The following is a 9,601-nucleotide window of genomic DNA, read 5'->3' on the forward strand; positions in this document are numbered from 1 at the left end:
TATTATTATTATTATTATTATTATTATTATTATTATTATTATTATTATTATGTATCATTTAAACAGCATACCTCCAAAGTGACCTGAAGCAGCTTTATTTTGGCCTGTCTGTATCAGACCAAGGTTAAAAACTCTTAGCAAGAGGCCCTAACCTCACAAGACGTGAAGCAAGCCTGACTCAGGTGTCTTGTCCAGCCATGATGGTGACTTTTTGATGTTTTGAAAAATCTGGCAACCTTAGATCAGACTAGAAATCCTGAGATTTCCCAGGATTTTTTTGTATGATTGATATAATAAAAATTAATTGAACTTTGCGATAAAAGGGTCGGTGCAGTAAAACATCTGGCTGTTTCGATCTCTCCTGCTTTACAAGGAAATAAACACTCATCCTACAAGGTCCTCCTGAATTTCCCTGCCAGGAAACCAACAGTAAAACATTAAATCTAGTGAATGTAAAAGCGATTCTGAATTTTGGAACAGTTAGTGCTGCTAAGTAATTGGCAGGTAAAAATGCCCTCCATTGTTCCCGAAACTAAGGTATAAACTGGCCAAATGTAAATGGTTTTGTAATTCTGTATCTAATATTTGCTGTTGAATGGAAGAACTAATTGAGTACTGGGACTAAATGAGGGGTTTTGTATTTTCTTATGTACCCTTTCCCATTGGTTTGTGTGTGCCTTTTAAGGTCAGTGGGTCCAGTGCCATAGGGAAAAACATAATCTTCAGCCAACTATTTATTGTATAAATCCATGCATGAAATTTGTATTCACTCTATGAGTAGGATTATATTGGGCATGCAGACCTCAAAGAGGCATAAATGTCATGGGCACATACTGGGGAGCTATAACATCTGAGCTATAACCTATGCTGCAAAATAGCTGCAGTGCTGAAGGAATATGTAGCCCCATTACAATGTTCTTTCACATCTTTGTGCATTCCCTGTGACATTATATTTTATTTGAGCTTTCCAGTATTGTGATTTCCTGCATGGCTGTGGGTTAGATTAGATGGCCCTTGTGATCTCTTCCAACTCTATGCTTCTATGATGGTAGATTTTGATGGAACATTAGAAGGAACCTCTTGACAGTAAGAACTTAGTAATTGCTTAGAAAGATGGGGCCTTCTTATATGAACTTATTCAAAAAGAGGTTGGAGAGCTACCAGCTGGGGACCCTGCACTGACCAGGGTTTGGTGGCCTATGGGCCCCTTCCAAATCTATGATTTTAGTCATCCTCCTTTGGACATGCTCCAGTTTCTCCAAATCCTTTTTAAATTGTGGTGCCCAGAACTGGACACAATATTCCAGGTGGGGCCTAACCAAAGCAGAATAGAGTGGCACTATTACTTCTCTTGATCTAGACACTATACTTTTATTGATGGAACTGTTGTAGAAAACTGCTTTTGTGACTTAAAACACTGCAAGTTCTCTCGCTAAACTCACAGCAGACCTCGGTCTGACAGAACCAGAAAGGAGGGGACCAAAGATGAATTTAAAAACACAGATAGTTTATTTTTAGCAGCTGCCACTCCAGGAGGAATTCACATTCCAAAATGAATCCCAGAGCTAAGGAATAAAGAAAAAATCGCTGCTTTTTATAGGGTTTAGACAAAGAACCCCAACTTGCATATTTCATTGGACATAGCAAAAGTTAAACATATAGGATTTTCGTACAATCAGAGTACAGATTCATGAATACATTAAAGGTACATTTTAGCCACATTCCTTAAGCCCTTTCTGTTTCACCCCCCTTACAGGCCTTGCAGAGATATCTCTTTTCCAGGATTTATGTCTCCCTTCTAATGTCAACTAACAACAAAATCCAGATCCTCGAGTCAAACGCCTGGGTCATCTTGAGCTCTTGTGACTCAGGTTTTAATCTTTTGCCTGTATTCCTAGGCCTCTCAAATGCTTTCAAATACATATGTACCCTTATTTCTACAGACTACATTTATATATGCATACTAAATACAGTGGTGCCTCGGGTTACGAAATTAATTCGTAACGCGGCTGCTTTCGTAACCCGAAAAGCCTTCGTAAGCCGAATTGCCATAGGCGCTAATGGGGAAAAGCCGCGATTCCGTGCGAAAAAGCCGAAAAAAGCACCAAAAGTTTTTTCGTAACCCGAAAAAACATTCGTAACCCGGAACAATGATTCCCTATGGGATTTTTTCGTATCCCGAAAATTTCGTAACCTGGGTATTTCGTATCCCGAGGTACCACTGTATTAAACTTTAAAAATCTTCTACCTCACAACCTAAAATTGCATTGGCCTTATTAGCTGCTGCATCACACTGTTTACTCATGTTCAACTTGTGGTTACTTCGACTCCTAGATCCCTTTCACATGTAGACTCGTTCAGCCATCCTATATCTGTGCATTTCATTTTTCTGCCCTAAGTGCAGTACCTTACATTTCTCCGCATTGAATTTCATTTTGTTAGCTTTGCCCCAGCTTTCTAGTCTGTTCAGATCATTTTGAATTTTGATCCTGTCCTCTGGAGTATTAGCTGTTCCTCCTAATCTGGTGTTATCTGCAAATTTGATGAGTATTCCCCCCAATTTTGTCCTCCAAATCATTGATAAAGATGTTGAATAGCACTGGGCCCAGGACAGAGCCCTGTGGGACCCCACTGGTTACTTCTCTCCAGGATGAAAAGGAGCCATTGTTGAGCACCCTTTGGGTTCGGCCGGTCAACCAATTACAAATCCATGTAACAGAGAGACTGGGTAACCAGGAGAAGATTTTTGGTGAGAGAGCTATTAATTTCTGGTACTGAAGAAAGACATTTCTGGTCTCAGGGTTATTCATAAATAGAATACGTATGTCTGGAACAGGATCAAGTTGCAGATTCTTGTAGTCCAAAAACAAAGATCCCCTAAACCAGAACTCTGCCAAGCCATGCTATAAAGCAGTAAGTTTTTAGGAGCCTGGAATTACTTCTTCATTATAAAAACACGGAGGTGGAAGTCCCACAAGCAATGAAAAATGAAAAATGGAAGACAAGCCAGTGTTGTCATTACAATGACAACCGGTTCAGAATCAAAAGCTAAAATCCACACACTGAAATTAGCAGGATCTTCTGGGTATTCAGCGCTTAAAATGAAAATGACTAATCTGGTTTAGAAGCCAATAGTGTGCGGCGAGGGGAACAAACCTTTGTAATTTTCCTCTGTGTTATAACTCAGCTATACAAATGTTATTTTCTGCAATTGCTCTGCAATTACCATTTAGAATTAGGATGGCTTTTTGAAAGCACTTGCCAAAGTATTGCTCATTACTAAATGTTTTAGAATCTGCATGAAAACCTGCATGTCTATTTTATTTTATTTTATTTTATTGAGAAGAAGAAAATTCTTAGAAACACTTTCACTAGTGACAGTTAATTCCTTGGGTTTTACGGACAAACTGTCCGCTGACAACAGGAAAAAGAGCATCTGGCCTACAAAATTGGTACATTTCTTTCAATACATTTTAGGTACATCTCTTTCAGCACATCCCTGGTTATCAGCTGAGTATTGGTTCCAGGATCCCCTGTGGACAACAAAATCTTTGGATGCTCAAGTCCTATTAAATACAATTGGGTAGTAAAATGGTGTCCCTTATATATTGGGAAAATCAAGATTTGTTATTTGGAATTTATACTTTTTTTTTGAATATTTTCAAGTTGTGGGTGTTTGAATTCATGGATAATAAATCTGTGGCTAAGGAGGGGGGCCGGCTGCATCTGAAAAATACGAACAAACATGATTTAGTCAATAGGGTAAATGCATTAAATGTGTACCATAAGAAAAATACATATAAAATACAGGAATTTCCACGTGTGAGAAGAAAAAAGGTTTCACAGTTCCATGCGATTCTGCAACTTGATCCTAAGTGAAGAGTTCAGAACTCAGAGTTCCGGTTTATGGGATCCTAATCCATATAAATTTGAATTATGTATTGGTATATTCTTCTTTATTCCTCAAACCAGAATTTTGCCCTCCAAGTACTAGAAATGAATGGCTGTTCCAGAAATGGAAGAGCATGAGAATTCTAGGAAAATTTCAAGAAATGCAATGAAAATAGAATGGATTTTTGCAATTCTTATTGTCAGGAGCATGATCCAGATATGGTCCTGCCATGCTTAATTGCTGGGCTTGAACATATGTGTGTAAATGTGGGGTGATGGGTTATGCTATCCTATCGGTGAGGCTGGGAGAATTAAAGATTGTGTCTCAGGTGCAACCTGGGATAATGATCAGACGCGTGGGGATGAAGAATGAACTGTCAGTTACCAAGGTGTCTCTCTGTAGCTTGGTATGGAGGGAAAAGGAGGAGGGAGAAGACCCAGGAAAAGGATATGTTTTGAATTGCTGACACATGGGGTGAAGGTTTTTGTAATGGGTGCATTTTTGAACTCTGAGACATGGCATTTATCTGTGTCCCGCTAAAATGTTGAAGAGATGGGGTGAATGGGGTGAGGTTCAGTGGGAGGAGAAAGGAGAGGTCCCAGGGTTTGTTCATTTTTTAAAAAAACAAAAAATGTGGATACTGTAGTCTCTGGTTATCAGCTGGTTATCAGAGAACAAGACCTGGAAGAATGGATGCAAGCTCTAGGAAAAGAGACACCACCTCAGCATTAGGAGGAACTTCCTGACAGGAAGGGCTGTTCGACAGTGGAACATGTTTCCTCGGAGTGTAGTGGAGTCTCCCTCCTTGGAGGTCTTTAAACAGAGGCTGGATGGCCATCTGTTAGGGATACTTCGTTTGGGAGTTCCTGCATGGCAGAATGGGGCTGGACTGGATGGCCCTTGCGGTCTCTTCCAACTCTAGGATTCTATGATATAGTCAGAAATAATTCCCTACAGGTTCCTGAAAGTTCACCAGTAGTTTCCAACGTCCTCTTTGGAATAAAGGCAGTAGCAGAAAATCAGCTTCCTGAAGAAAAGGATGCTCCATCCATCCTAGTGACTCTGTAAACTGAGCCAACAGGCAAAGTTGTGTTCCACATTCATTTATTCCAGATATGCTCTTCTGTCAGTGCCTTCAAGAGCCTTCAGGAGCATCATTCTGTGAATGTTGAGCAAGCAGCTCTTCTTGATCAAGTACAACATTTCTATCTAATAATTTCCTTTTTGGGCTCCCATGTCTGGTGTTTTTATATGAAGGGGAAAATGGTATGCAAAACAAGCCCAGACTATATTGAAATGAGGGCTTGAAATGTTCAGTAGCATGACAGGCTGGGTGGTGTTTGTTCCTTTGCCATGAAAACATTCCCCTCATCTTTGCTTATTGGGCGCAAACATGGAGAGCCTGAAATGAAGTACAGCAGATTGCCAAGAAACCCTTCATGCTTTCTCTGTCAAAATAGAGTTCATGTTCAAGTACTTGCAGAGGACTTGAATTTGGAATGAAATTAAGGCCTGCTGGTTGGTTTGATTATCCATGAAAAGCCAAGTATGCCACTTTAATTCTTCTATTGATGTTCTTAATGTTGGGGAAGGATTGAAGCTTTGCCCCCATTTACCCAAGGCATCTCACATCGAGCAAATTTCCTCTTGGAAGAAATCTGGTAATATAATAATCTGTGGAATAACCCCAATATCTTTTCAACAGCACATTTGGGCAGATTTAAGAACATTTGTTCTAAATTTAGTTTTGTTTTAGAGGTAGGTGCAATCTGAAAAAATAAAGAAAAATGTACATTGTGTGAGACAACACATCTCACACAAAACAACACCCCTGACCTGTTCCAAATTAATTCAGTAAAATATTTTAATGTTTTAATTTATAGCTGAATATTGCTATACTGCATACCAACAGTATTTAGGTAAATAAAAGAAGGATTTTTTCCCCCTCTTGCTTTGGAAACCAGGCTGCAGAACAGGAATAAGGAACAAAGAAAATGGAGAGTGCTGCTCTACATAAATGAGAACGGCTAATTTTGACGCACTGGTTCCAATGATCCATTATATTTATTTTGTCAGTGGAAAGATTCCCAACAAATGCTAAAAGTAGTTTTGCATCTTTCAGCAGGGCATTTTGGAACATGGAGCGCACCACTTGAATGCTGTCTTAAAACATGTGTCAGTGTGTCTTATCAACTAAAGGAACCATGCACTGGTGAAAGGCAAAGTATAATCTGTCCTAGAAGCACTGACCCTCCTCTATTCTCTCATCTATCCAGCTTTTAGGATGAGTACAAACAGTTATGCCTTCTGGAATTTCTTTGGCATTGCTTTCTTTTGCTTCACCCTTTCCTTTTTTATGTGGCCCTAAGTTTTACCCTTGACTTCTCCGTGGGGCATATCAAAATCCATAATTCTGCCCCCAAAACCTGCCCTCGACTTATACATGAGGTCGACTTATAGTCGATTAAATCAAAAATGAATGATAAAACACCACACTAAAAAATGCTATAATATTAAAACAATATACTAACATGCCAAAAACAAAAACAGAATCCTCATCAGTCGCTATCCATCTTGGCCAAATTAGATTTAACCCAGCAAATTGAAGAGGAAGGTCTTCAACCCTTTACGAAAGCGGATCAGACCCTCCTCCAGCTGGTCATTTTTGATGGCCTAAAAAAAATCTTACATGCTAAATTTTAAACATATCTCTGACAACTGACAATGCTATAATACAAAACATTCAGGGTGTTCCAGGTTGAGAAGGCATATTTTATATACTGTATATACTCATGTATAAGTCTAGAAATTTTGGTCAAAAAATTGACCCAGAAAACATGGGTCAACTTATCCATGGGTCAATGTAAGTCCTGTACTTTAACTCAGATAGATAGATAGATAGATAGTCACCTCCTTTGTCTGAGTAGAGAACCAAAAGGCAAGCACTTTGTCCATCCCGGGAGCACCTAAAAGAAGCATCTACCATCTCTACTTTCTCATCCATCCAGCCTTTAGTGTGAGTGCAACCTGTTATGCCTGCCACAATTTTGTAAATTCTTTGCCATCATTTTCCTTTGCTTCATCTTTTACATGTCCCTAAGTTTTACCCTCGATTTATCCACAGGTCATATCAAAATCCATAATTTTGACCCAAAACCTGCCCTTGGCTTATACATGAGTTCCTGCAGTCTAGCAAGCATTGCCTGGAGCAGGGCTATAGGACTCCACAGCCCCGATTCATCATCTTAGATTGATTCCATATATTAATTAATCATAAAATCATAGAGTCAGAAGAGACCCCAAGAAGGGCCATCCAGTCCAACCCCATTCTGCCGTGCAGGAACTTTCCATCAAAGCACCCCCATTGACATGCTGAAAAAGGGCCAGCTAACTGTATTTTATTCTATTTGTCTTTTAAAAAAGAGAAAAAATAAGGCTGGAAGGAAGCCTCTTGCCTTTCTGCATCACAGACCCTCATCTTTTTTGTTGTTGCAAAAATCCAGAAATGACTATTTTTGAAAACATGAGTCCATTCTCAGGAGAAATGTCTCCTTTCTCTGGACTTCTGAAACCTAAATTATTCCAAAACCCAAAACTGACCCTGAGAGCATCTGGTCTGACCCCAACTCAAGGAAACTTGGGAATCCTGAAGGTTTAGATCAATTACTGAATTATTGAATTATACAAGGAATAGTGGTCTCAGGGTTTTGCTGAAGCTCAGTGTACAGAAGCACAACATTATTTTAAAAAGATTGTGTATTAAATTACCTTCAGTCTATGTCTATGAGATGCATATGAGACATACATGGATCCCATCTCCCATTAGACATATTGTATAAAAATATACCAAACTGAAAAACTCCAAAATCCAAAATCCACCTAGTCCTCAGCATTTTGGGTAAGGGATATTATTATTATTATTATTATTATTATTATTATTATTATTATTATTACTACTATTGCATGATCTTAGCATCACCATGGAAAAGGTGCAGAGAGAGTTGGTCATGTCCTGCCTCTGAGGCTGAGAGAATGTGACCCTCACAAAAGAGAATGTGGGAAAATGAGGATCTGCTGAACTTTTCCCCTGCCATTTGCTTCTCCTTTTGTCTCTTGTCCCTTTAGACTGCAAGCCTGAGGGCAGGGAAATATCTAGTAATTTGTAAGCTGCTCTGATAGCCTTTTGGCTGAAGAGCTGGATATAAATTATTATTATTATTTGACATCCCCCTTTGACATCCCCACCTCCTTCTTCTCTTTTGTGAGAATTTGAATGACAGAGCATGATGTAAAGTGGAGAAGGCTCCCTCTTTTTGTTCTGTGAGTGAGAAAAAATGGGGGGAAATCACACTAACAAAGGAAATAGCCCCTGGTAAAAGCCAGGATGAATGGTAGCTTTTCTTACGCAAAATACCCAAACCCTGGAGGTCAAATTTGTCAGCTCAAAGTCTCTCTCTTCCCTTAATTTTGATATTATTAAAAATAATATTCTTACTCATTGATCGAGAAGTGCTCAGAAATTTCTTCTCTCTAAAATGTTATCGAAATTGTTGAATTAGGCATATTTCTCCTAATTTTCGAATTTTGGAGAATATTCTTTTACATCCCTAGTTAAGAACAACAAAAAGGGCTTTTTTGGATATGTCCGCAGCAAAAGGAAGAAGAAGGAAACGGTAGGGCCACTGCATGGAGAAGATGGCAAAATGCTAACAGAAGACAGAGAAAAGGCAGAATTACTCAACACCTTCTTTGCCTCAGTCTTCTCAGAAAAGGCAAAGGGAGCTCAACCTGAGGATAACGGGGTAGAGGACAGAATAGGGGAATTTCAGCACAGAATAAGTAAAGAGATAGTAGAAGAATACCTTGTTAATCTAAATGAATATAAGTCTCCAGGACCAGATGAACTACATCCAAGGGTATTAAAAGAACTGGCAAATGTAATATCGGAGCCATTGGCAATAATCTTTGAAAACTCCTGGAAAACAGGAGAGATCCCAGCAGACTGGCGGAGGGCAAACGTTGTCCCCATCTTCAAAAAGGGGAAAAAAGAGGGTCCCAACAATTATCGTCCAGTTAGTCTGACATCAGTACTAGGAAAGATTCTGGAGCAGATCATTAAACAGAGAGTCTGTGAACATCTAGAAGGCAATGCCATAATCACAAAAAGTCAACATGGGTTTCAGAGAAACAAGTCATGCCAGACAAACCTAATCTCTTTCTTTGATAAAATTACCAGCTTGGTAGATGAAGGGAATGCTGTGGATATAGTATATCTTGATTTCAGTAAGGCCTTTGACAAAGTTCCCCATGACATTCTTGCAAACAAGCTTGTAAAATGTGGGCTAGACAATCAACTGTTAAGTGGATTTGTAACTGGTTGACCGGCCGAACCCAAAGGGTGCTCAACAATGGCTCCTTTTCATCCTGGAGAGAAGTGACCAGTGGGGTCCCACAGGGCTCTGTCCTGGGCCCAGTGTTATTCAACATCTTTATCAATGACCTGGATGACAGAATTGGGAGAATACTTATCAAATTTGCAGATGACACCAAATTAGGAGGAATAGCTAATACTCCAGAGGACAGGATCAAGATTCAAAATGATCTGAATAGACTAGAAAGCTGGGCCAAAGCTAACAAAATGAAATTCAACACAGAGAAATGCAAGGTACTGCACTTAGGGCAGAAAAATGAAATGCACAGATATAGGAT

This window comes from Sceloporus undulatus, chromosome 8, assembly GCF_019175285.1.
Source record: "Sceloporus undulatus isolate JIND9_A2432 ecotype Alabama chromosome 8, SceUnd_v1.1, whole genome shotgun sequence".
NCBI classification, from domain to species: domain Eukaryota; kingdom Metazoa; phylum Chordata; class Lepidosauria; order Squamata; family Phrynosomatidae; genus Sceloporus; species Sceloporus undulatus.